The sequence below is a fragment of the Pyxicephalus adspersus genome, chromosome 3 (genome assembly GCF_032062135.1).
Source record: "Pyxicephalus adspersus chromosome 3, UCB_Pads_2.0, whole genome shotgun sequence".
In the NCBI taxonomy this organism is placed as follows: domain Eukaryota; kingdom Metazoa; phylum Chordata; class Amphibia; order Anura; family Pyxicephalidae; genus Pyxicephalus; species Pyxicephalus adspersus.
In genome coordinates, this window is record NC_092860.1 from 61,650,597 (window position 1) to 61,672,724 (window position 22,128).

At 39.6% G+C, this 22,128-nt stretch overlaps 1 protein-coding gene and 1 long non-coding RNA gene across 6 annotated transcripts in view; one reads left to right on the forward strand and one right to left on the reverse strand.

Moving 5' to 3' along the window:
• LOC140326377 (uncharacterized) overlaps nt 1-22,128 on the forward strand; it is a 146,651-nt gene that overhangs the window by 113,155 nt on the left and 11,368 nt on the right. For all 3 annotated transcript variants that reach the window (XR_011919849.1, XR_011919850.1, XR_011919851.1), the window contains 2 exons: nt 13,415-13,536; nt 21,080-21,176. This is a non-coding gene — a long non-coding RNA (uncharacterized lncRNA). The remainder of the gene's footprint in view (nt 1-13,414; nt 13,537-21,079; nt 21,177-22,128) is intronic.
• SH3GL1 (SH3 domain containing GRB2 like 1, endophilin A2) overlaps nt 1-22,128 on the reverse strand; it is a 111,550-nt gene that overhangs the window by 52,591 nt on the left and 36,831 nt on the right. The window lies entirely within an intron of this gene.

Genomic DNA, 22,128 nt, shown 5'->3' on the forward strand with positions numbered 1-22,128 from the left:
CACCTACTAGATTGTAAGCTCTTCGGGGCAGGGTCCTCTCCTCCTGTATCACTGTCTGTATTAGTCTGTCATTTGCAATCCCTATTTATTGTACAGCGCTGCGTAATATGTTGGCGCTATATAAATCCTGTTTATTAATAATAATAATTTAATGTTGGTAGTAACTAAAGGTAGTATTCTATGCACTTACTGATCACAAAATGGCACCTATGTCAGGAGAGGATAAGCTTCAGAGGATACATCTAAAAACAGTGGAGCAATTAAAAAGAAAAAGGAAAGAGTATGTATTAGAGATGACCATTGAGATTCTCAATAGATACCTATTTGTGGTTTCAGTTGTAATGTAGGTCACTAGTAATATAATAGAGGTCTTACCTGTTCAAAGATGATGTGGTATAGAAGGTGAACAAAATCCATTCCACAGCCAGCCACCAGGGGACTGGGCTTGTTGATATCTGGCTTTTAAGTAGCAATCTGTATAGGCTAATTGGAAGTTAGTGCAGCTGTGCGTGGATACCCACAAGCGCATTGGAGCATCTAGGGGCGAAAGTGTAGTGTTACTTCTGCCTTTCTCTATGTGAAAAGATCGTATAAGACTGTGCATGCGGTCACACAAGCTTATAACTTGTATGAGAGGAGTACATCTGTGCTTGTGTCGTGCATAGGAACGTGCAAGCGCATCGGCAAATCTAAGGGTGGAAGAGTTAGCTGCTATTGCCCTTCATTGTGTGATAAGATCACAGCTGGGTGTATATGCGGCGCCGTGTGCTGCCAGCAACTCCAAAGGGGTTGAACTTGAAAGAAGTACAGGGATGTTTTGAAGCCCAGCCATGGGACATTTATTTTAAAGTGATGGTAAAAAAAGACGCTAGACATTTATAATAGGAATGGTATCATCTCTTCCAAGATGCCAGATTCAAAGATAAACCATATATGCGGTAAATGGGAGAAACATATTTGTACAATATGAACTTATAAAAGAATATACATAATACAATGTAGATATACCAGAACTATTGGATTCCAAAATCCATATAAATATCAGGGGACAAAAATATTGTAACATCTAAAAGGGGTATATCTGATATTAGTACCATATGAGCATATAAAAAGGTATACATAACACAATGTAGATATATCAGAAATATTGGATTCCAAAATCCACATGATTAACAAACAAGGACGAAAGTGTTTTTTAATCTATAGAAGGGTTATTCCTGATATGGAGTAGAATATGTGAAGGATACTGGTTATCAATGGGTGAGATTGGTAACTCCAGGGAGGTCTGGGAGGGGCATCTTGGAAGAGATGATACCATTCCTATTATAAACGTCTTGCGACTTTATTACCATCACTTTAAAATAAATGTCCCATGGCTGGGCTTCAAAACATCCCTGTCCTTCCTACTAGTTCAACCCCCTTAGAGTTGCTGGCACCACATGGCGCCGCATATACACCCAGCTATGATCTTATCACACAATGAAGGGCAGTAGCAGCTATACTCTTCCACCCTTAGATTTGCGGATGCGCTTGCCAGTTCTTATGCACGACACAAGCGCTGATGTACTCCTATCATACAAGGTATAAGCTTGTGTGACCGCATGCGCAGTCTAATATGATCTTTTCACATAGAGGAGGGCGGAAGTAACACTACACTTCCAACCCTAGATGCTCCAATGCACTTGTGGGTATCCATGCCCAGCCACACTAACTGCCAATTAGCCTATACAGATTGCTATTGAAATGCCAGATATTAGCAAGCCCAGTCCCCTGGTGGCTGGCTGCGGATAGGATTTTGTTCACCTTCTATACCACATCATCTATGAACAGGTAAGAACTCTAATATACTACTAGTGACCTACATTACAACTAAAAACACAAATAGGTATCTATTGAGAATCTCAATGGTCATCTCTAACACATACTCTTTCCTTTTTCTTTTTAATTGCTCCACTGTTTTCAGGTGTATCCTCTGAAGAATATCCTCTCCTGACATAGGTGCCATTTTGTGATCAGTAAGTGCAAAGAATACTACCCTTAGTCACTACCAACATTTAATTAATTTGGTTTCGCATCAGTATTTAGTTTATCAGTATTCCTCACATTTTTACCTTGTCTCTAGCTACCATCTCTTCAGGACTGGTTATCCCACACTATCCATACAGTCTATCTCTTCGATAGATATAAACGCATATAGTAAGTAAGAATACTTTACTCCATTTATAACATACCCACAAACTTCCAACCCTTTATACGCATCCAATAAACATAAACAACATTTTTATTTTTAATTTTTGATTTTAATTTGAATGGTCTATTATATTCACATGCTTGCCTATTTCAAGGACGACTGTAACACCTAATAGGACTTTATTGCCACTAAAATTGTAAATGTTTTCCCACACTCATTGCCTTTACTCATCTTAATCCATTTTTTCTAAAATTACCTCGAGTATAATATACATTATACCCATCATTTTTCCTATAGATTTTCATCTATATCCCTATTTGCAACCCTATGATCCAGCACCATATCTACTTTGGTATCTTTCACAACATTACAGTGATTCTTTTCTCTCACATTCTGACTTTTGACTCACTCCCTTTATTTTCAGTAAGTCCTTTTTATACCTTTCTGATATGTTAACTTTATAACTTATATATGCTGATTCACTGACTGGGAAAATCATTTATCAGAAATTATTGGAGGTATACATGAATAAGAATGGCTATGTTTTTGGTTTATAAATGCTTTATATTGGTTGAATATTTATCCATTCATCCGTATATATAACTGTTTCTGAATATGTATAATAACGAGTCATCCATCTTGATGTATTATATCTTTCTCTATAGTTTATATCTACTTAAGTCTCTTGAGGAAGCCAATGATTTTGCGAAACATGTCGGGTAATTTCCAAAGACACTCTTTGATGCACACTGATTTATTATATCTTTGATTAACACTTTTTCACATGTATGTTTTATTAATGATCTGCTTTCCTCTATACTTATATAGTTCATATGTATTGAAATATGTAACTATGAAGTAATACACTCTTAATTTAACGTTACCTTACTATTGTCCTGTTTTCCAAAAACATAGACACAAACGCTTTAATAACATACAAATATTAAGCTAGCAAATGCCTGTCTTTCTCTTCTTCCCTCCTTATTGTCTAATTCATATTTCTGGCTTGAGAAGACAGAACCTTTCTTACACTGATATAGTGAGAAACGGATCCCCTTTCTTCCTTATGTTTAATGCAAGACCTTCCTTCCAACCCTGCTTCCCTAGCTCCATACATTATACAAGTTTTTATGCGTGGAACATATCACATCATCTACCTTACACTTCCATATTATAGTACTGCTCACAGTGGATAAGGACCCATTGAAGTGTTCTAGTTACAGGCCCATAGCACTACCGAATGTGGACTTTCTTTTATAGGATTTTTACAAGAATCCTTGCAGATAGACTCTCCAGGTTTCTCCCAAGACTTATCCACATGGACCAGACTGGGTTTATATCACTTTGTCATGCCAGTGATAGTAGATGCAGAGTAATTGATCTAATTGATTTAGTTACCAAGCGGGGCACTGCCCAGGTAGTATTGAGCCTTGGCGCTGAAAAGACTCAGCTGGCCCTTCATGTGTGCTAGGACGATAAGGTATAAGAGGCCTATTTGTGAATGCTATCCTATCCTTTATTTCCTCCCCATCCGCTTCTTTAAAACTCCTACATGCTATTTCCCCCTTTTCCAATTTTTAGTGGCAACCGCCAAGGCTGCCCCCTCTCTCCTTCACATTTCGCCCTCTCTATTGAACCTCTTGCAGCCCACATTCCCTGTAACCAAATATACAAGGAGTTTCCATAAACCATAAAAATGATACCACTTTGCTATATGCAAATTATGTGCTACCTTAACTGATCCATTAATTTCCCTCCTGAATCTATGGGAAGAGTTTTCAAGTTATGGTTGTGTGTCTGGGTACAGGGTCAATTCCAGTAAGACAGAAGCACTTCCCTACAATCTTCTTTTCCACCTAAGTGAAAGACAGATAGCTTGCAATATTTAGGCATACAGATTGCATCATCTTACTCTCTTTTGTATGCCAAGAATTACCCACACAACATCTGTGACTTTTGAACTTTTGAACATGGATAAATCAAGGACACACCACCTTTCCTTTTTTGACAGAATTGCCTCGGTCCCCCACACATAATCTCCAGCATATAGGGGGAGTAGGAGAAAAGTTGGACTGCCCCAATCCATCACACATTACTTTGTTATGGGGGTCCTCTCTTCCAATTGAGCATATCTTTTGGATTCAGAAAGGATAGACAAAATTACACTATTCAACCTCAAATAGTCCCTAGTACTAAATCTATGATTATCTCCTCTTACTCCTCCCTTCCCTGATTGTCTATCCATTTCTTTCTCAAATTTTATATGGTCTTCAGATTTTATGTCAATGCAAAATGTGGTTAAATAGTATTAAGTGCACAGTGAGGTCTGCAATTTTTTATTTTATATTTTCAGGAAGACAAGTCACCTAATCTGACTGGTCATAGTTTATGGACAGATTAAGGGCTTGTTATTGCTAAAGGAAAGTGAATTTTTTTTTCCACAAAAGTTGTGTTTCAACTAGATCTAGCCCTAGGGGGCACATTTGAAGTTCTGCTGCATTCACACTGGCTGTGAGGTTGCATCTATTGCTTCCTAGTGTCAGGAACCAATGCCGCTTGAAAAACAGCTAGGTCTAAAAAATAACAGCAGTTATTAACCTCAGGTGATTATCAGTTGCCAGTATTCACTCAGGAGCAGTAAAACATTTTTACTGCTAATGTGTACTAAACCTAACTTGTTACACCACATTCATTACATTCTTACACTACTGCATAGGATTACACTGGAAAAATACGACATAAAACAAAATATAAGGGGTTACTGGAAACCTATGGCATCAACAACTAGGAGCACAAAATTTGCCATGTCTTGCCCTGCCCAGATTTTGACCATCCAGCTTTAGCTTCCCACCACACAGCTAAAAAAATATTTGGGGAGAACACTGCTAGGGTAGAAAAGGCTAAAAAAAAAAAAAAAAAAAGGCTCACAACCGTTGGCATCCTTAAACTTGTGAGAATGGCATAAAATAATACTTTTGTGATGTTCTTCATTCAGCAGTACACTGGAAGAGAGATTGCACATGACAGGAAGGTCCAATAGGGCCTCCTCATACGTCTATAAACCAAACCAGAATATAAGCCAGAAGACGACCACCATAGGCAATGTAATGCACTATTCCAGAAAACCAGAGTCCAGCACAGGGTCACAAATGTAATTTTATGTTCTGATCTGATTCCTTAGTTTCAGGCACGGAGCATGTTACCTAACCAGGTGCCAATGTAAAAGCCTACCTTATAATTTTTTATCAGCTAAGGTACAAAGGCAGAGGATGAAACTGAGAGCTACAGTGATCCAGAACATGAGCAATATTATTTTATTTATTTTTTTAGATTAGTGAGTATAAAAATGGTAGGGTTTCCTATTTTTCAAAAAAAATGTACTTAAAAAATTTAATTTGGGGATGTGTTTCACAAAAAGGGATGACCCCAAAATATGTGAAAAGAGGGTTAACTCCTAGTTGCCTAGCCTGAAGTTACATATTGAGTATAGGGGAGAGAAAGAGAAAAAGACAGGCTTTTGAAGGGCAAGGTATTTACAATAAAATCACTAATTTTTAATAAATTGAGACATATTTAAAACATAGAACAAAAGTCTCCATAGTTAACCCTAGGCTAACATAGGTACACTAATTTAAATATCTAAAGTAGGAATGTTGTGTTCCATCATACTGAATTTGCAGTAGTAGTTAAGTTTCCCACCCGACACATTTCGCCCCGCAGGGCTTTTTCAGGGCTAAGGGGAGACCTTTGAGCTTATAATGATATACAGTATTAACAATCAATATAAGCAAACACAACGATGGTATACCAGCACTGTGGGATATAATAATATATACCAAGACTTACTTGGTAAAGTTGCTGAGACTTTTTACCGCATAAAGGGCATCTGATACAAAACTACTACTTGAGAGTACTCTGATATTAAAACCAGTATCAATTTGGACATGCTGCAGTTGGGGGGAAAAAAGCGTGAGTAAGTGTTGGAACATAGTATGTGAATCCAAATGGTGATGGAGAGGAAATTACTTTAAAGGAGGTGAGTGAAAAGGTGGTGGGTACTTTATTTAAAACAGGGAGTATATGTTTATATGCGGTTATCAATAGTTGTTTTTTGATGGGACAGACATATTAACTGGAAATCAAGGGAGGCGATACCAGGTATTTACATGTAATGTAGATGCTGCTTCTATTCATATGGAATGCAGAATAAAATTGTAAACTAAGAAAAAATTAGGCTTGGTAGGAAGGTAAGTAATCAGAGATACACCATGTGTAAAAAGTTTTTTTTTTTTTTTTTTTAGAGATTTGCCGAGAATATATTTTAGATACATTGGGTTGTAATAACGAAAATGGCCCCAAGATGGCACCAAAGCGGCGTTACCTGGTGATATTTGGATGAATCCGAACAAAATGGTTGTTCAAACGGATATCGAAGTGTTATTTCTAAAAGTGACAGATAAATTCCACATCATCAGACAGAGGTTTGTGAGTGTCTAAAAATCAGTGAGAAAATAGAGCTAGATAGTAACACTTGCCTACCTTAGATGATTAGTGTTGAAAAGGTAAGAGCCTATTGCTTATTATGCCTTAGGGTTATTTGCTAAGTGAAAATTAAAGGGAACAGGAAGAATTCATTTTTATTAGTATTGTTACTGATAAAGTATAATGTATTGAGTGGGTATGTATAAAAAGGTATCTATATATGTTAAAGTCTACTTGTCTATCCTGTGTTAGTGGGAGATCCTGAAGAAAAAAAACTGAGGTCTTGTGCGTTTGAATTACTATAGGAAAAAATATGGCAAATAAGAGATAGTTGTTTAGGGTGATAGTATCATTCCCAGAGTGTTTTGGATGTGATAAAAGTACTTACTGAATCGTTGTGGTATAGTGGTGAACCACAGACAGCTGTCCAAAGGGGAACAGAGCTGCCTGCTGTTCATCCTTAAAATGGTTAATGAGAGACGGGTACTACGCATGCGTCAGAAGCTGCGGATGCGCAGTGTACCGGTCTATGCTTACAGTGGAGATACTTCCACCCTATCCTTTCTGAATGCGCCTGTGTAGAGGAGACGGACTGACTTTCGCCCTAATGTGGTGCTTGAATGGGGTGGCTATTTACGCCCATAGTTTCCTATGTGTTTCCTGCGGTTTAGGCTTGGTTAGTTGATAGGCAGGGGGAGATATAGTGGAGTGATCAGAGAGATCGCTGTCTTCTGTAATTTGCTCTTACTCAAGGCATGGAAAATGGAAGATCTTGTGGTCTATATTAAAATATTAATATCCTATAGGAATGTATATATGGAGGTAATTTTTTTTACATATGGGAAATATAAAAACAAAAAGTGAAATAAAACGATGGATAGCAAGATCAAAAATTGATACTGAGTATTAATGACCCGATGATTAGAATGTCAATAATTATAACTAGGGGTAATAGGCAGTTTCAGCAATACAAGCGGAGAGATTATATGACATGATAGATGTTGATATATCAGATGTGCACATACATTAAAACAAAATACAGTATACATTGTATATATATATATATATATATATATATATATATATATATATACACATACACAATATATATTGTATACTATACAATGTAAAGACAAATTACATATTAGGCTAATAGGTGTAAACAAATGGGTATACATTGTAGTTGGTTCCTATAGTAACACAGATGATATACACAGATAATGGATGGATATTATAAAATATCACTTTTTAAATATATGCAGTCCAGAATTATTAAACACAAATATTAGTCATAATTAGCTGCCATACTGGAAGTGCAAGATTATTGAAGCATCACAAAAAAAAGAGTTATTATTAAATGATAATTAAAGGTTTGATACAGTAATTTACAAAAGGCTTATTTAATCCCTAAAGGTAACGTGGAGGGGGGGGAAGAACATAACGCTTCTTGATGTTGATTATGGATTATGGAAATGTTGATTATGGAAGATGAAGACATTCCTAGTGAGAATATATTGTAATAATGATGCTTTGAACAGTTCAAATGCTTGATTGGATAGGTAGTGAGCATAATGCTCTTTTTGTCACAATTGACGTGAAGGCACTCTACTGCAGCATTCCACACACCAAAGGTTTATCAATAATACAAGAAGAATTACACCATCACTACCCAGGTCCAGACGGAGAGGAAGCCAAACCCGCAGTGATAAGGTTAGAAAATACCACTAGAGTGGTTGCCGAGCCAATAGTACACAAGAGAAAACGTGGAAAGATGGCGGCTCTTTATGGCAGAAAATAAGTCTAGCATGACATAAAACCTTTTATTTCAGTTACTAAAACATATACCGTATTTTTCGCCGTATAAGACGCTCCGGAATATAAGACGCACCCAATTTTAAAGGAGGAAAATCTAGAATAAAAGATTCTGAAAGATTATTCCCCTTCTGATCACTCATGTGCTGTTCATACTGGTATTCCCCTTCTGATCACTCATGTGCCATTCAAATTCCCTTTCTGATCACTCTGTACCTTTCAAATTCCCTTTCTGATCACTCTGTGTCATTCAAACTCCCCTTCTGATCACTCTGTCATTCAAATTCCCCTTCTGATCACTCTGTGCTTTTTTTCTATTGTACGGCAGTTAGGACAGGGAACAGCAGGTGGCGCTGTTTCGGCTTCTTTCGCTTTGCTTTACAGACAGGAGAAAACACGATGCTGGCAGAGAAGAGAGACACGCTGCAGCCAGAGACAAACGCAGGATCGGGTATCGGGTGAGTGTAATATTTTAATTATTTTTTTTAGCGCATTTGTCGTATAGGACGCACTAACTTTTCCCCCCCAGTTTTGGGGAAGAAAAAGTGCGTCTTATATGGCAAAAAATACGGTACTTCTTAGAAACATAACTGGTGAAAGAGGCCATGGCAATGTTCAACCATGACTTTATAAAATACTCTCACTATAGAGTCCAAGATGTGGGTCAGTTCTGTACTCATGGTCTCTCCCGACACGTTTTGCCCTAAAAGGGCTTCCTCAGGGGATTGCCAAAACCCTAGAAATTACATTATTGATAGTATAGTATAGAATTTCCACAGTATTCTTACAATTTTGACAAAGTTGAAATAAGCAGATTCATATAAATAGTCTTGACTTACTTGGTATATTGACCTCACGAGAAGAAGGTGGAAGAGTACATTCAACCCAGAAAATGTCACAAAAATGGAGAAATGACTCGACTGGAGATTCTACAATTTCATATGAAAAATAATCGCAAGTGTAAATAAACATGTTAATGTATTGGGATAAAGATAAAGAAAATATTTAGGAAATATAATTCCTACTTGGATGGCTATCTTAATGATGTAATAATTATTAATTATTCCAGATCTAGTGGATCTTTATCTTTATGCCAATACATAAAAATGTTTATTTACACTTGCGATTATTTTTCATATGAAATTGTAGAAGAGAGCATATAAATGAGATTCCAACTCCAAATGACAAGCTCCCCCTCCCCCACCAACTATCTTTTCATCCTACAAACTAAGTCATGATGAAATTATTCTTTTGAAACTAGGACTGTCATTTTGTCTATCCTCAAATCTTGACAAATTTGAAACCATTAAGGAACCTAATTTATTAATTAGAAATCTCACTTTAAAAGTGATGTTTGATAAGACACCCACACAAAACCAACTATCCCTGCCTGTGGAATTTAACGAATTTAACATCCAAGATTTCAAAAATCTTAAAACACTCCAACAACTCTTAGTGGAAAACGAATCAATGGAAAATGAGACACCACATAAATGGGGGCCCATCACATCTTCCTACCAACTACCTATGAGAGGCCCCAAATCCACATTTTTTTCCCCAAATCTCGCTATACCCTCATATACAAACCTTTCTAAATCTTGTCACAGAGGACATTGAAAATATTAATAATTCATTTCTCTAAACCAGAGACAACCTAGGTCCGTCACTTAGAAAGGCCCTAATAAACCTAAAAGAGAACAAGATTATAATAAAACCATCAGACAAGGGAGGAAATATAGTGATTTTAAATACTGACCACTACGAGAAAATATGTTATAAAATCCTAAACAATCTTAACTGGAACACAGAAATTTCAGACAGTGTTATCAAATCCTTCTATGATCAATACTACTGGATCATTATGTCAGCCTTCCATAGAGGCATTATCAATCAAAAGATGAAAGATTATTTATATGTGAAATATCCAACCATTCCAACCTTTTACGCTTTACCTAAAATTCACAAGGATCCTATAAATCCATCAGGACGACCTATCATATCAGGGATAGGATCGATATCTTTGAACACTAGTGAATTAGTGGATTCCTTCTTAAGACCAATTGTCTATACCATTTCATCATATCTCAAGGACACAATTCATCTATTAAAATTACCTTCCGAGATACAAGTACCTTCTAACGCTTATTTGGTTACCATTGACGTGGAAGCCATATATTCCAGTATCCCTCATGACAAAGGCATCATTTATAAGTACATACAAGATTTCTATCCCCAAAATACTACCTTTAACCAATTCATCCACAATCTGCTACAATATATTTTACCAATTGTATTTAAGTTCAAAGACACCCATTATCTACAACAATGGGGAGTCACAATGGGCACAAGATGTGCACCATCGTATGCAAACATCTATTTGGGACAATGGGAAAAACAAATCCTCTCCAATCCATCTAACAACAAATCTTCTCCAGATCAAATTATGGAGAATATATATATAGATGATATCCTTCTCATATGGACAGGGTCGGATGCCTTCCTTAATTAATTTTTCTGCGAGTTACAAATAAATACCTTTAACTTGGCTTTCACCATGTACTTTAGTAAATCTAAAGTTCCCTTCCTAGACACGTATCTATTCATCACAGACAAAGGTACCATCGATACAACCCTTTTTAGAAAGGACACCGCAGGTAACACAATTCTACATTCAGATAGCGCACACCCAGTACCTTTAAAGACAAGTACCCCCTTGAGTCAATACATCAGGATCAGACGAAATTGCTCCACAGATTATAACCTTGAAGTAGAAGCCAAAGCCCTGCAAAAAACATCACTTGCAAGAGGTTATTGTAAAAACCTTCTCAAAAGGCATACCAGAAAGCTAAAACACTTAACCGTATTTGGCTGTTAACTAAAACCGAAACAGATAATTCTGACAAACTGGTTAGGTTAATTACAAGGTACAACAACCACCAACATCAAGCAGTTTCCAACATCCTACGAAAACATTGGCACATTCTACGATCCGATACAAAGACATCCAAATTTGTTTTACCATGCCCATCTATCACCTTCAGGAAATCTGCCTCTTTAAAAGATAATCTGGTTTGTAGTCATTATTCATCTTAACAGCAAAACCTACCACAACCACTACCACCAGGAACCTTTAGGTGTGGTGGATGTCCTTAGTGCCCTTGGCTTAAAGAACAAAAAGAACTTCTATTGCCAAAAAAGCAAATACATAAAATCAATACATTACATGTATTTGTAAGAGATTTTATGTAGAAAAAACCAAAAGGACACTTCGTAAGAGAATGTATGAACATTTGTAGTCCATTAGTACAGGCAAAATGGTCACAGCGATTAGTTTCCATGTAGGAACACATCACAACTTTGATAATTCTGAAATCTCTTTTTCTGTTTTAGAACATATCGACCCTAACCCTAAAGGGGGTGTAGACCAACTTTTACTTCAAGCTGAAACTAAATGGATTTCTATCTTTAAAAGCTACCTCTCCACCTGGATTAAACAACGTTTTGTCGTTTAAACGATTTCTCGAAACTGTTATTATTTCTCTCACCTCTATCTCTGATGTGCGATATCTCATACCTTTGTTTAGACATGAGTTGACATCATTACGATTTTAGGTATTGTCTACGTCCATTGTAACAGTATAATTCATTGTGACACAAATAAGAACAAAATGAAAAATATCTAAAATTTTACTTTTATAAATAATGCTAATTTGTATTTGTTATCGATACTGTATATCTACACAACACAATTATGCATTGCATATAACACCTCCTTGAGATAAAAGAATTATTCATTTATGATATCTATGGACTTAGGAATTCACTAGCTTCGATTTATATATTAATGTATACTGGTAACTAAAACTAATATGGTACCCAATTTTGACATGTCATAGATGTAGTTGTATACTTGCCTATTTATCACCTTTAAACCATTCTAATGTAACAGGTATTATGTGTATGTACAGTGTTATTTTTTTAATCTATTTTTTTTAAACGCAGTTTGTGTAATGAGTATATATAGTATGGGTCCCATTCTATTTCAGCTTGACTTACTTTGTATATACCTATCCAACTAACTCATATATATTTTTTGTCATTATTAATTTGTTTTATTTATTATTTACATTGTTAACACCTCTAATACCACATCTTTTTTTCATTAAAATTTAGACATACATATATATACATTTAATCCATTTAAACAACTTTTTCTAATTCATTTTATAATTTGAGGATAAACATTTTTGCTTTTTTATGTTTTATTTTTTTTAATATATAGTTTTTCACATAAAAATTGCCTCCCCTACTAATGCCCTACGGGGGACAGGGGCACCCCATAGTGGGTTCTATAAAGGACCCGGTATCTCCTTTTTAGGGAGAGCCAGTTCATCCTTTCCTACCCTCTGTTTGATCAACCGTGCTGGGCTGATCAGGACCCGCTGATTCGGAGCTCTGCCTCTGTTGCTATAGTGGGTGAAGGCATCAGAGGTTTGACGTCACCATTAGGGCCTGCCCAGCAGTAGCCAGGTTCTACACTAGCATCACTATCTTATTATTCATATATGCGATCGCGCACGAGCCGGGCCCGTGCTCATGTCTATTTATAATTATTTTATTTTTTTATTTATTTTTTTCTCAATCCCAAACTTTGTTCACCCACTCACAAACAAACGGAAGTAGCCTCTTTCAAATAGTAGCATAAATCAACAAGATAGGCATGGTAATTCACACATGTGCAGTATACTCATTTCTAACCCATTTAAGGATGAGCAGCTGGCAGCCTGAGTCCTGGTTTGGACAGCTGCCACCAGTTTTTATTCCCCCCATACCTCCTCACACAACAGAAAGTAATGATTTTACTAGGGCACCTAAGCATAAAGTTTCTATTTCATTTTCTAAAGATATTTAATTTTTCCTTTGTCCTAGACGATTCTTCCTTATACTCGGAAGCACCTCTCAATTAATCCATAAGATCTTCTTTGGAATACCCTTCCCTATTTTTGATAGTATTCCTTACACTGCTTACAAGATCCAACACATCTTCTGAGGTATGTTTTTTATCTAACTTCATTATTATACTTGATTAATAATATCATATTTGATCATTACTTGAAACTTTAAAACAAAACCATTCCCAACATTATTTTCTCATTGATCTATCATAGGTTGAAGATATATAAAAAAAATAAAACCGCAGTCAGTGTACATATTTAAATCGTAGGTACGCCATTTTGTGGATTAAATGTATATTACATAATTAGGATATATTCTGTGATGCTACAAAAAATATAGATAAAAGAACTTTATTTTTTTTTTTAAATATATTTCTAGATACCTCCATCAACTAGAACTGGATTAATTAATATTTATTGCTTTATTAAGATAGCAATCCAAGTAAAAATTATATTTCCTAAATATTTTCGTTATCTTTATCCCAATACAATAAAAATTACAGATGAGCGAATTTCTCAAAAATTTAATTCGGCCCGTCCCCGCGAATTTTTCGAAAATATTTGCTTCGATCCGAATTTATTTGCTGTGAATCGCGTTAAAAAACATCTATTTCCGGCCTGCAGAGAGCCTTGATAGTGGTGTAGAACACTGTGCCTTGCGGTAACAAGCTTAGGGAGTCTGCTGTGGTAGAGAAATAATACTGTGAGTCAGTATGACATGCAGATGACAGGCGTCGCTATTAGAATCACTGCACACTTCACTTATTTGGGCAGTCACGGGGCCACAACTGACCAAAAAACTCAAGTATGAACTCAGCACCACAGGTCCATGTTAGCGTCAAGAAGAAGCGCACTCCTTCAGCTGATTCCACATAGATGTCTAGACCTGTTCTATTAACGGCTTATACAAGTAGAGCCCCCCCCCCCCCCCGACAGAGTGGAGAGGGTGTCAGCAGTAAGTTAGTGTTGACGTCACTGAATATTTTGCCCTTCCTCTTATGCGTCAGAACAATACCCCAGAAAAAAGTATCCTGTCTGTGGAGCATGTGCCTTCACTCAGTCAGCATGTGCTCAATAATCCATCAGTATTGCTAATGCCAAAAAAAACAGGAGTGGATCCAAAATAGAGATGACACGTGAATGGAATATTTGCAAGTCTTCTGTGTTTTGTACCCACTCCTGCTTTTGGCTACCAAATCATAAGCCAATTCTGATAGGACCATACAGGCCTTACAGCTGCTACACAGACAGGATCCGTTGTGCATCTCCTTTGTCCTTCCTTCTGACAGATCAGAAGAAGGGTTAAATAAATAGTGATGTCATCCAGGCTAAAAAGGCAAAATAGTGGTCCAGTCATGGAGTGGGGAGGGTGGGAGAACAGCTTGAGAAGTCCACACAGTGGCACAATGACATAATGGTGAGGTGGAAGCAGCATGAGGAGACCACAGAGTAGCCCAATTACAGAGTGTGGAGTTGGCGACATTATCAGGAGGCTACAGAGTGGCACAATGACAGACTGTGGAGGTGGCGGCAGCAGCAGCATCAGGCGGAGGCCACAGAGTGGCACAATGACAGTGTGGAGGTGGCAGCAGAATCAGGAGGCCACAGAGTGGCACAATGACCGAGTGTGGAAGTGGCAGCAGCATGAGGAAGCCACAGAGTGGAACAATGACATAGTGTGGAGGTGGCAGCAGCATGAGGAAGCCACAGAGTGGCACAAGGACAAAGTCTGGAGGTGGCGGCAGCAGCAGCATTAGGAGGATACCAGAGTGGCAAGGTGAAAGTGTGGGGCGGTGGGTGGCAATACCAGTACACGCTGACGAAGGTGGGTGAAGGTAGGAGCACTTGGCATCTGATGTGTGGACTCAGGAGGGTAGCAGCATCAGAGTAGTAGCTGAGGCAGGTAGCCAGAAGAAACGGGTCTCTTTTATGAAGGTTAGGGTAAGGCGGTATGGATCATCTAATCAGATGCATCATGCATTGGTGGGTGGAAATACTGCCAGATCCACGCCTGATTCATCTTGACAAAGGTCAGTCTCCCCACATTTTGGGTGAACAGGCAAGTTCTTCTTGGGGTAACTATGCACTAAACACCTGCTCTGATGCCACAGTACTGCACTAAACACCTGCTCTGATGCCACAGTACTGGCCGGGCAGGACAGCTTTTCCAGGGTAAACTTGGCCAGTTGCAGCCACAAATCCAGTTTGGCTGCCCAGTAGTCCAGCGGATCTTCAATGACGGCTGGCAGGGTGCACCACCTGCTGGTTCAGATTCTGCGCTATGTCTAGCTGCTGGTGAGTAGTTTCTTCACTATGCGGGTGAAGAAAGCTGCTCATCAGCTAATCTAGACTCAGGCTGCTGCTGATGGAGCTGGTAGTGCTCCTGCCACCACACCCCTCCCCAGCAGCAATGGCAAAGGAACGTGTGCCTCCCCGGTCAGACCTGCGAGAGGATGGCTCAAGGAGGGTGTGCTTTGCGGTGTACGAGTGCTGAAGTGCATGCAAAGTGGGTTGGGTGGAAGACTTCAGGAACCGCTTGACAACCAGTATAAACACGTGTGCCATGCACGGCGCATGGGTCAGCCTTCCTTGACGCAGCGCCGACACAATGTTCTGCCCGTTGTCGGTCACCATGATTCTGTTTTTGAGTTGTCGTGGAGAAAGCCAGGATTTGATTTCTTGATGAATCACACAGGGCAGTTCCTCCGCTGTGTGACTCCGTTCGCCCAGGCAAGCCAGGTGCAGAACAGTGTGACACCGCCGTGCCCTGCACATGTGGTATGCTGGAGGGGCACTGTGAATTGTCCCTGCAGTGGAGGCTGAGGACACGGTGGAGGATGAGGAGGCAGAGGCAGATGTCGCAGGACCAGCGGCGTGGGAACGTGGAGGCGGAAGCGGTGTCACCTGGCCAAGTTGCTGGTGTGGCTGTGCAGGAACCGCATTCACCCAGTGGGCCGTAAAAGACATGTATTGTCCCTGACCGAAGTTACAGCTCCACACGTCGGCGGTGCCGTGGACTTTGGCAGACACCGACAGGCTCAAGAACTGGCCCACCTTCTGTTCTACATATTTGTATATTTGGTACTGCCTTTTTCGCAAATAAATGATGGCTTGGGACTCTCCACCTTGGCTCGGCACAAGCCATTCGTTCTCTGAAAGGTGCAGTGTCCACCACTTGGAAAGGGAGGGACTGCAGCACCAGCAACTTGGACAGGAGCACATTCAGCCTCTGCGCCATTGGATGAGTGCACGCATACTGTTGTCTCTTGGCAATCGCTTCGTGATCGATTGGTGACGGAATGACTGACGAGGAGTAGGAGGAGCAGGAGCATCTGGACCAGCAGAACATGGAAATGACATACAGCTCCCTTCAGCTGAGGTGGTGGAGCCTTGACTGCCTGAAACCCGGTTTGTGCCACTGGGTGACGCAGTGGTTGCTGCAGCAGGCTGGACCACCACATCAGAGCCACAGTTCTCCCAGGCCACTTTATGCCCACATATTCTACATATGGCCATGTTAACCTCCTCCGGCGGCTTAACAAAAAATGCCACACTGCCGAGTAGGTGATTTTTCCCCCAACACTCCGCACTGACTGACTGCTACTGCTGCTGCCTCCGTGAACCCCTGCACCACTACTTCCTGGGCAGATAGGCTGGTGCAAAGCAGGTGGTCTACCCCGGGCACATTTGGCTCCCGACCTTCCACTCCTGCCACCCTGCTGACTCCCAGCCATGCTACCACCTTGCTGGCTCAGCCGCTGCCTCACGGGCAAGCTGCCACCCTCTTCTCCTAATGATGATGAACCCCCTTCTTCACCTGGCTCCCAAGTGCAATCGGCTCCATCATCATCGAGTAGTGTCTGCATGTCACTGATGTCCTCCTCAACGGTCTCTAGGTCAGGAGCCTGACCGCTCGCAACACCATCTCCCACGCCACTCTCCTCATCACTACTTGCCCGCCTAGCGGAGGAAGCGGCGGATGTCTCCTCCAGATCTTGGCTGGGCAGTAGCTGCTGACTGTCCTCTACTAGCTCGTCCTCGCTGTATAGTGAAGCTGAGCCCACAGCATACAATACTTCTGTGGCTGAGGGAACAGGACAGCAAAGGACAGAGGCAGGTTGAGAACAGGTGAGGAAACAGGGCCTGCTCCCGGGCCATGCCAACTAAGGGTTGTATATGACGAACCCACCGACTGTTGGCTGGGGGTGTCTGATGACACTTGGGATGAAGTGGATGACCGAGTTAACCAATCAAGAACCGCTGGGTTGCTGGTCAAGACACGACCTCTAGATGACAGCAGGAGCTCAGGACTCTCGCTGCGACTCCTGCTGACACACCCCCTTACTCTGCTGCGACCTCTGCCTGCGCAAGAAACATTTAGGCCTCTGCCACTCCTCTGTGCATGGCCTGGCACTTCTCTGTCTGACATACTTTTAGCTGAACTAAATAAATTCAAAGCAAATTAAAACACCCCTAAAAGCAACGAATATATTTTTTTTTTGTACAGAAATAGGCCACTAAATGCTTATACCACAAATAACTGCAACAGTGAACTGCTTATGTATTTTTCTTTTTGTACTCAAATACGTCACTAAACGCTTTCACCACATATAACTGCAGAAGTAAACTGCATATTTATTTCTCTTTTTCCACAGATATAAGCCACTAAAGGCTTTTCAACATTGCACTTGCACCCCAATAACAAGAACAAATTGCTGGAATGACAGAGCTGTATAATGGCTATTTGGATCTCCAAATAATCTTTCCCTGCACTTGTAAATCGCTTTTCTAGCACTGTCCCTAGCGCCTTCTGACGTCTTTCCCTGCACTAAGATGCTGTGAAAGGATTCCTCCCTATCCTTTCCCTGCACTTATAAATCGTTTTTTCAGTTTTTTTTTCTCACATAGGTTTTTGCTATCAATCTCCCTAGCGCCTGCAGACATCTCTCTCTGCACTCAGAACGCTGTAAAATGTCCTAATCCAAGATGGCTGAGGCTATTTATAGGGTGACATCACAGGGCTGGCTGGCTTCTGATTGGCTGCATGCATGGCATTATGGGTCATCCGGCCTTCCCAGAATTCCTTGCCCCATGTGCTCACACGTGTAGCCGCCATTTTAGGAAAAATTGTGATTTGTTGCCACGAATCGCAAGGAAATTCGCATTCGTTGCAAATCGAATTTCAGGAAAAATTCAGATCGAATTCCACTTCGTCAGCTTCGATTCACTCATCTCTAATTAAAATATTTATTTACACTTGCGATTATTTTTCATATGAAATTGTAGAATCTCCAGACAAGTCATTTTTGTGACATTTTCTGGGTTGAATGTACTCTTCTACCTTCTTCTCGTGAGGTCAATATACCAAGTAAGTCAAGACTATTTAGATGAATCTGCTTTTTTCAAAGTTGTCAAAATTGTAAGAATACTGTGGAAATTCTATACTATACTATCATTAATGTAATTTCTAGGGTCTCAGCACTCCTGAGGAAGCCCGGTTAAGGCGAAACGCTTGTATTTCTTTGTGATGCTTCAATATTCTTGCACTGCCAGTATGGCAGCTAATAATGACTAATAATTGCGTTTAATAATTCTGCACTGCCTATATTTAAAAAGTGATATTTTATAACATTCACTTATTATCTGTGTATATCATTTGTGTTACTATAGGAATTAACTACAATGTATACCCATTTATTTACACCTATTGGCCCAATATGTAATTTGTCTTTACATTGTATACTGTATATTGTTTTAATGTATGTGCAAATCTGATTTATCCATATACATCTATATGTCATATCAACTCTCCACTTTTATTGCTGAAACTCCTTGCCTGTTACCACTTATTTATCATATTTATTGACATTCTAATCATCGGGTCATTATTACTCAGTATCAATTTTTGAACATGCTATCCATCGTTTATTTCTCTTTTTGTTTTTAGATTTCCCATATGTTAGAAATTACCTCCATATATAATTTCCTATAAGATATTAATATTTTAATTCAGACCAAAAGATCTCCCCTTTTCCATGCCATGAGTAAGAGCAAATTACAGAAGACAGCGATATCTCAGATCACTCCACTATATCTCCCCCTGCCTATCAACTAAGCAAGCTTAAACCGCAGGAAACACATAGGAAACTAAGGGCGTAAATAGCTGCCCTATTCAAGTACCACATAAAGAGCGTAAGTCAGTCCATCTCCTCCCCACAGGCGCATTCAGAAAAGATAGGGCAGAAGTATCTCCGCTGTAAGCATAGACCGGTACACTGCGCATGCGCAGCTTCTGATGCATGCGTAGTACCCGGCTCTCATTAACCCATTTAAGGATGAACAGCAGGCAGCTCTGTCCCCCTTTGGACAGCTGTCTGTGGTTCACCACTATACCACAACGATTCAGTAAGTACTTTTATCACATCCAAAACACTCTGGGAATGATACTATCATCCTAAACAACTATCTCTTATTTGCCATATTTTTTCCTATAGTAATACAAACGCACTAGACCACTAACACAGGATACCAAGGTAGATTTTACCATATATAGATACTTTTTTATACATACCCCACTCAATACATTATACTTTATCAGTAATGTTACTAATAAAAATTAATTCTTCCTATTCCCAAATATCACCAGGTAACACAATTTTGGTGCTATCTTGTGGCCATTTTTGTTATTACAACAAAATGTATCTAGAATATATTCTCAGCAAATCTCTAAAAAAAAACATCTTTTTATAGATGGTGTATCTCTGATTACTTACCTTCCTACCAAGCCTATTTCCTTAGTTTACAATTTTTTTTTGCATTCCATATGAATAGAAGCAGCATCTACATTACATGTAAATACCTGGTATTGCCTCCCTTGATATCCAGTTAATAATATGTCTGTCCAATCAAAAACCAACTATTGATTATTGGATAACCGCATATAAACATATACTCCCTGTTTTTAAGTACCCACCACCTTTTCACTGACCTCCTTTGAAGTAATTTCCTCTCCATCAATAAACTCCATGCAAGATCCAAATAAGCACCATTTGGGTTCACATACTATGTTCTAACACTAAAGCTGCGTACACACCTGCAATTTGTGTCGTTGGAAAGGATCTTTCACGATCCTTTCCAACGACAAGGGAGTGCACGATGCATGAACGGTGCTGTACATACAGCACCGTTCATGCTCTATGGAGAGGGGAGGGGGAGAGCGACGGAGCGGCACCCTGCTGCGCGCTCCCCCCTTCCCTTTCATTAGGATCAGTTGTCGTCCATCGTCTGTGGATCCGGCAGGACGGTCTTTCGGACGTTGGACGACAACGACTGTACACACGGCAGATTTTCGCCCAATAATTGGCCGATGCCGATTATCGGGCGATAAAAATCTGACGTGTGTACGTAGCTTTACTCACGCTTTTTTCTCCCCAAATGCAGCACGTCCAAATTGATACTGGTTTTATTATCAGAGTACTCTCAAAAAGCAATTTCGTATCAGATGCCCTTTAGGCAGTAAAAAGTCTCAGCAACATCACCAGGTAAACCTTGTTATATATTAAATCTAGCAATGCTGGTATACTATGGTTTTGTTTGCTTATATTGATTGTTAATACTGTATATCATTATATTCTCAAAGGTCTCCCCTTAGCCCTGAGGAAGCACTGTGGGGTGAAACGCGTCAGGTTGGAAACCTAACTGCTACTGCAAATTCAGTATGATCGAGCACTACATTGGTACTTTAGAATTTTAAATTAGTGTACCTATGTTAGCCTAGGGTTAACTAAGGAGACTTTTGTTCCAAGTTTTAAATGTCTCAATTTAATAAAATTTAGTGATTTTAATGAAATACCTTGCCCTTCAAAAGCCTGTAGTTTTCTCTTTCTTCCCTATACACAGTAAACAATTTACTTGATTTTGGCAAGGTGAGCTCAGTTGCTTCCATTTACTGTAAATAAAGAAACCAAAAAAGAAACAGTAGGGAAAAGAAAAAAATTGGTTGCTTGTTTCCATTTGTGTGAGCAGAAGGCAACCGGTGACTTGGGCATCAAAGTAGGTTCTCATTCAAAGAGCATGGAAATGAAGGCAACAACTCTTTTCTCCCATGGAAGGGATACCACTGATACCTCAGACAGAGGTGGTCTTTTGGCTGCTTTGTATTCTAGGTGATATAGGGCCTTCACAACACAGTGAATGCACAGTATCATCACCATCCCTACGTTGTGCAGCCCATTGTCACCCCAAACCGCGTTGTTCTGTCCCCACCACCACCATTCTAGTTGTCACCCCTATCTGTGGAGCCTGTTGTCGTCGGACAAGACAAGTTCATGTCCCTAGGTACAATGCACGTTACTAGTAAGCCAAATAAATCACTAATTACATGAGGTAAGATGGGCTAATTCACGTCCACAGGGTGGAAGCCTAACTTGGGGGCAGGGGAAAGGGAGTGTATCCCAAAAATCCGAAATGAACAATAAAATCAGAAGATATGGATCGTTAATAAAGTTTCTTAAGTGGATGAAGAAGTGCCAGGAGCTGTCGACAGAAAGGTAGGAGATGGAGGTGGTTGCGTTGCTGGGGAAGAAGATGGGACCTGAGAACGTCAGTATGGAGTAGGCATCACAGAGGGCCAATCTGGGAGCACAAATGGAGGTAAGTGCAGATCTTCAAGAAGATATCTCATGATGT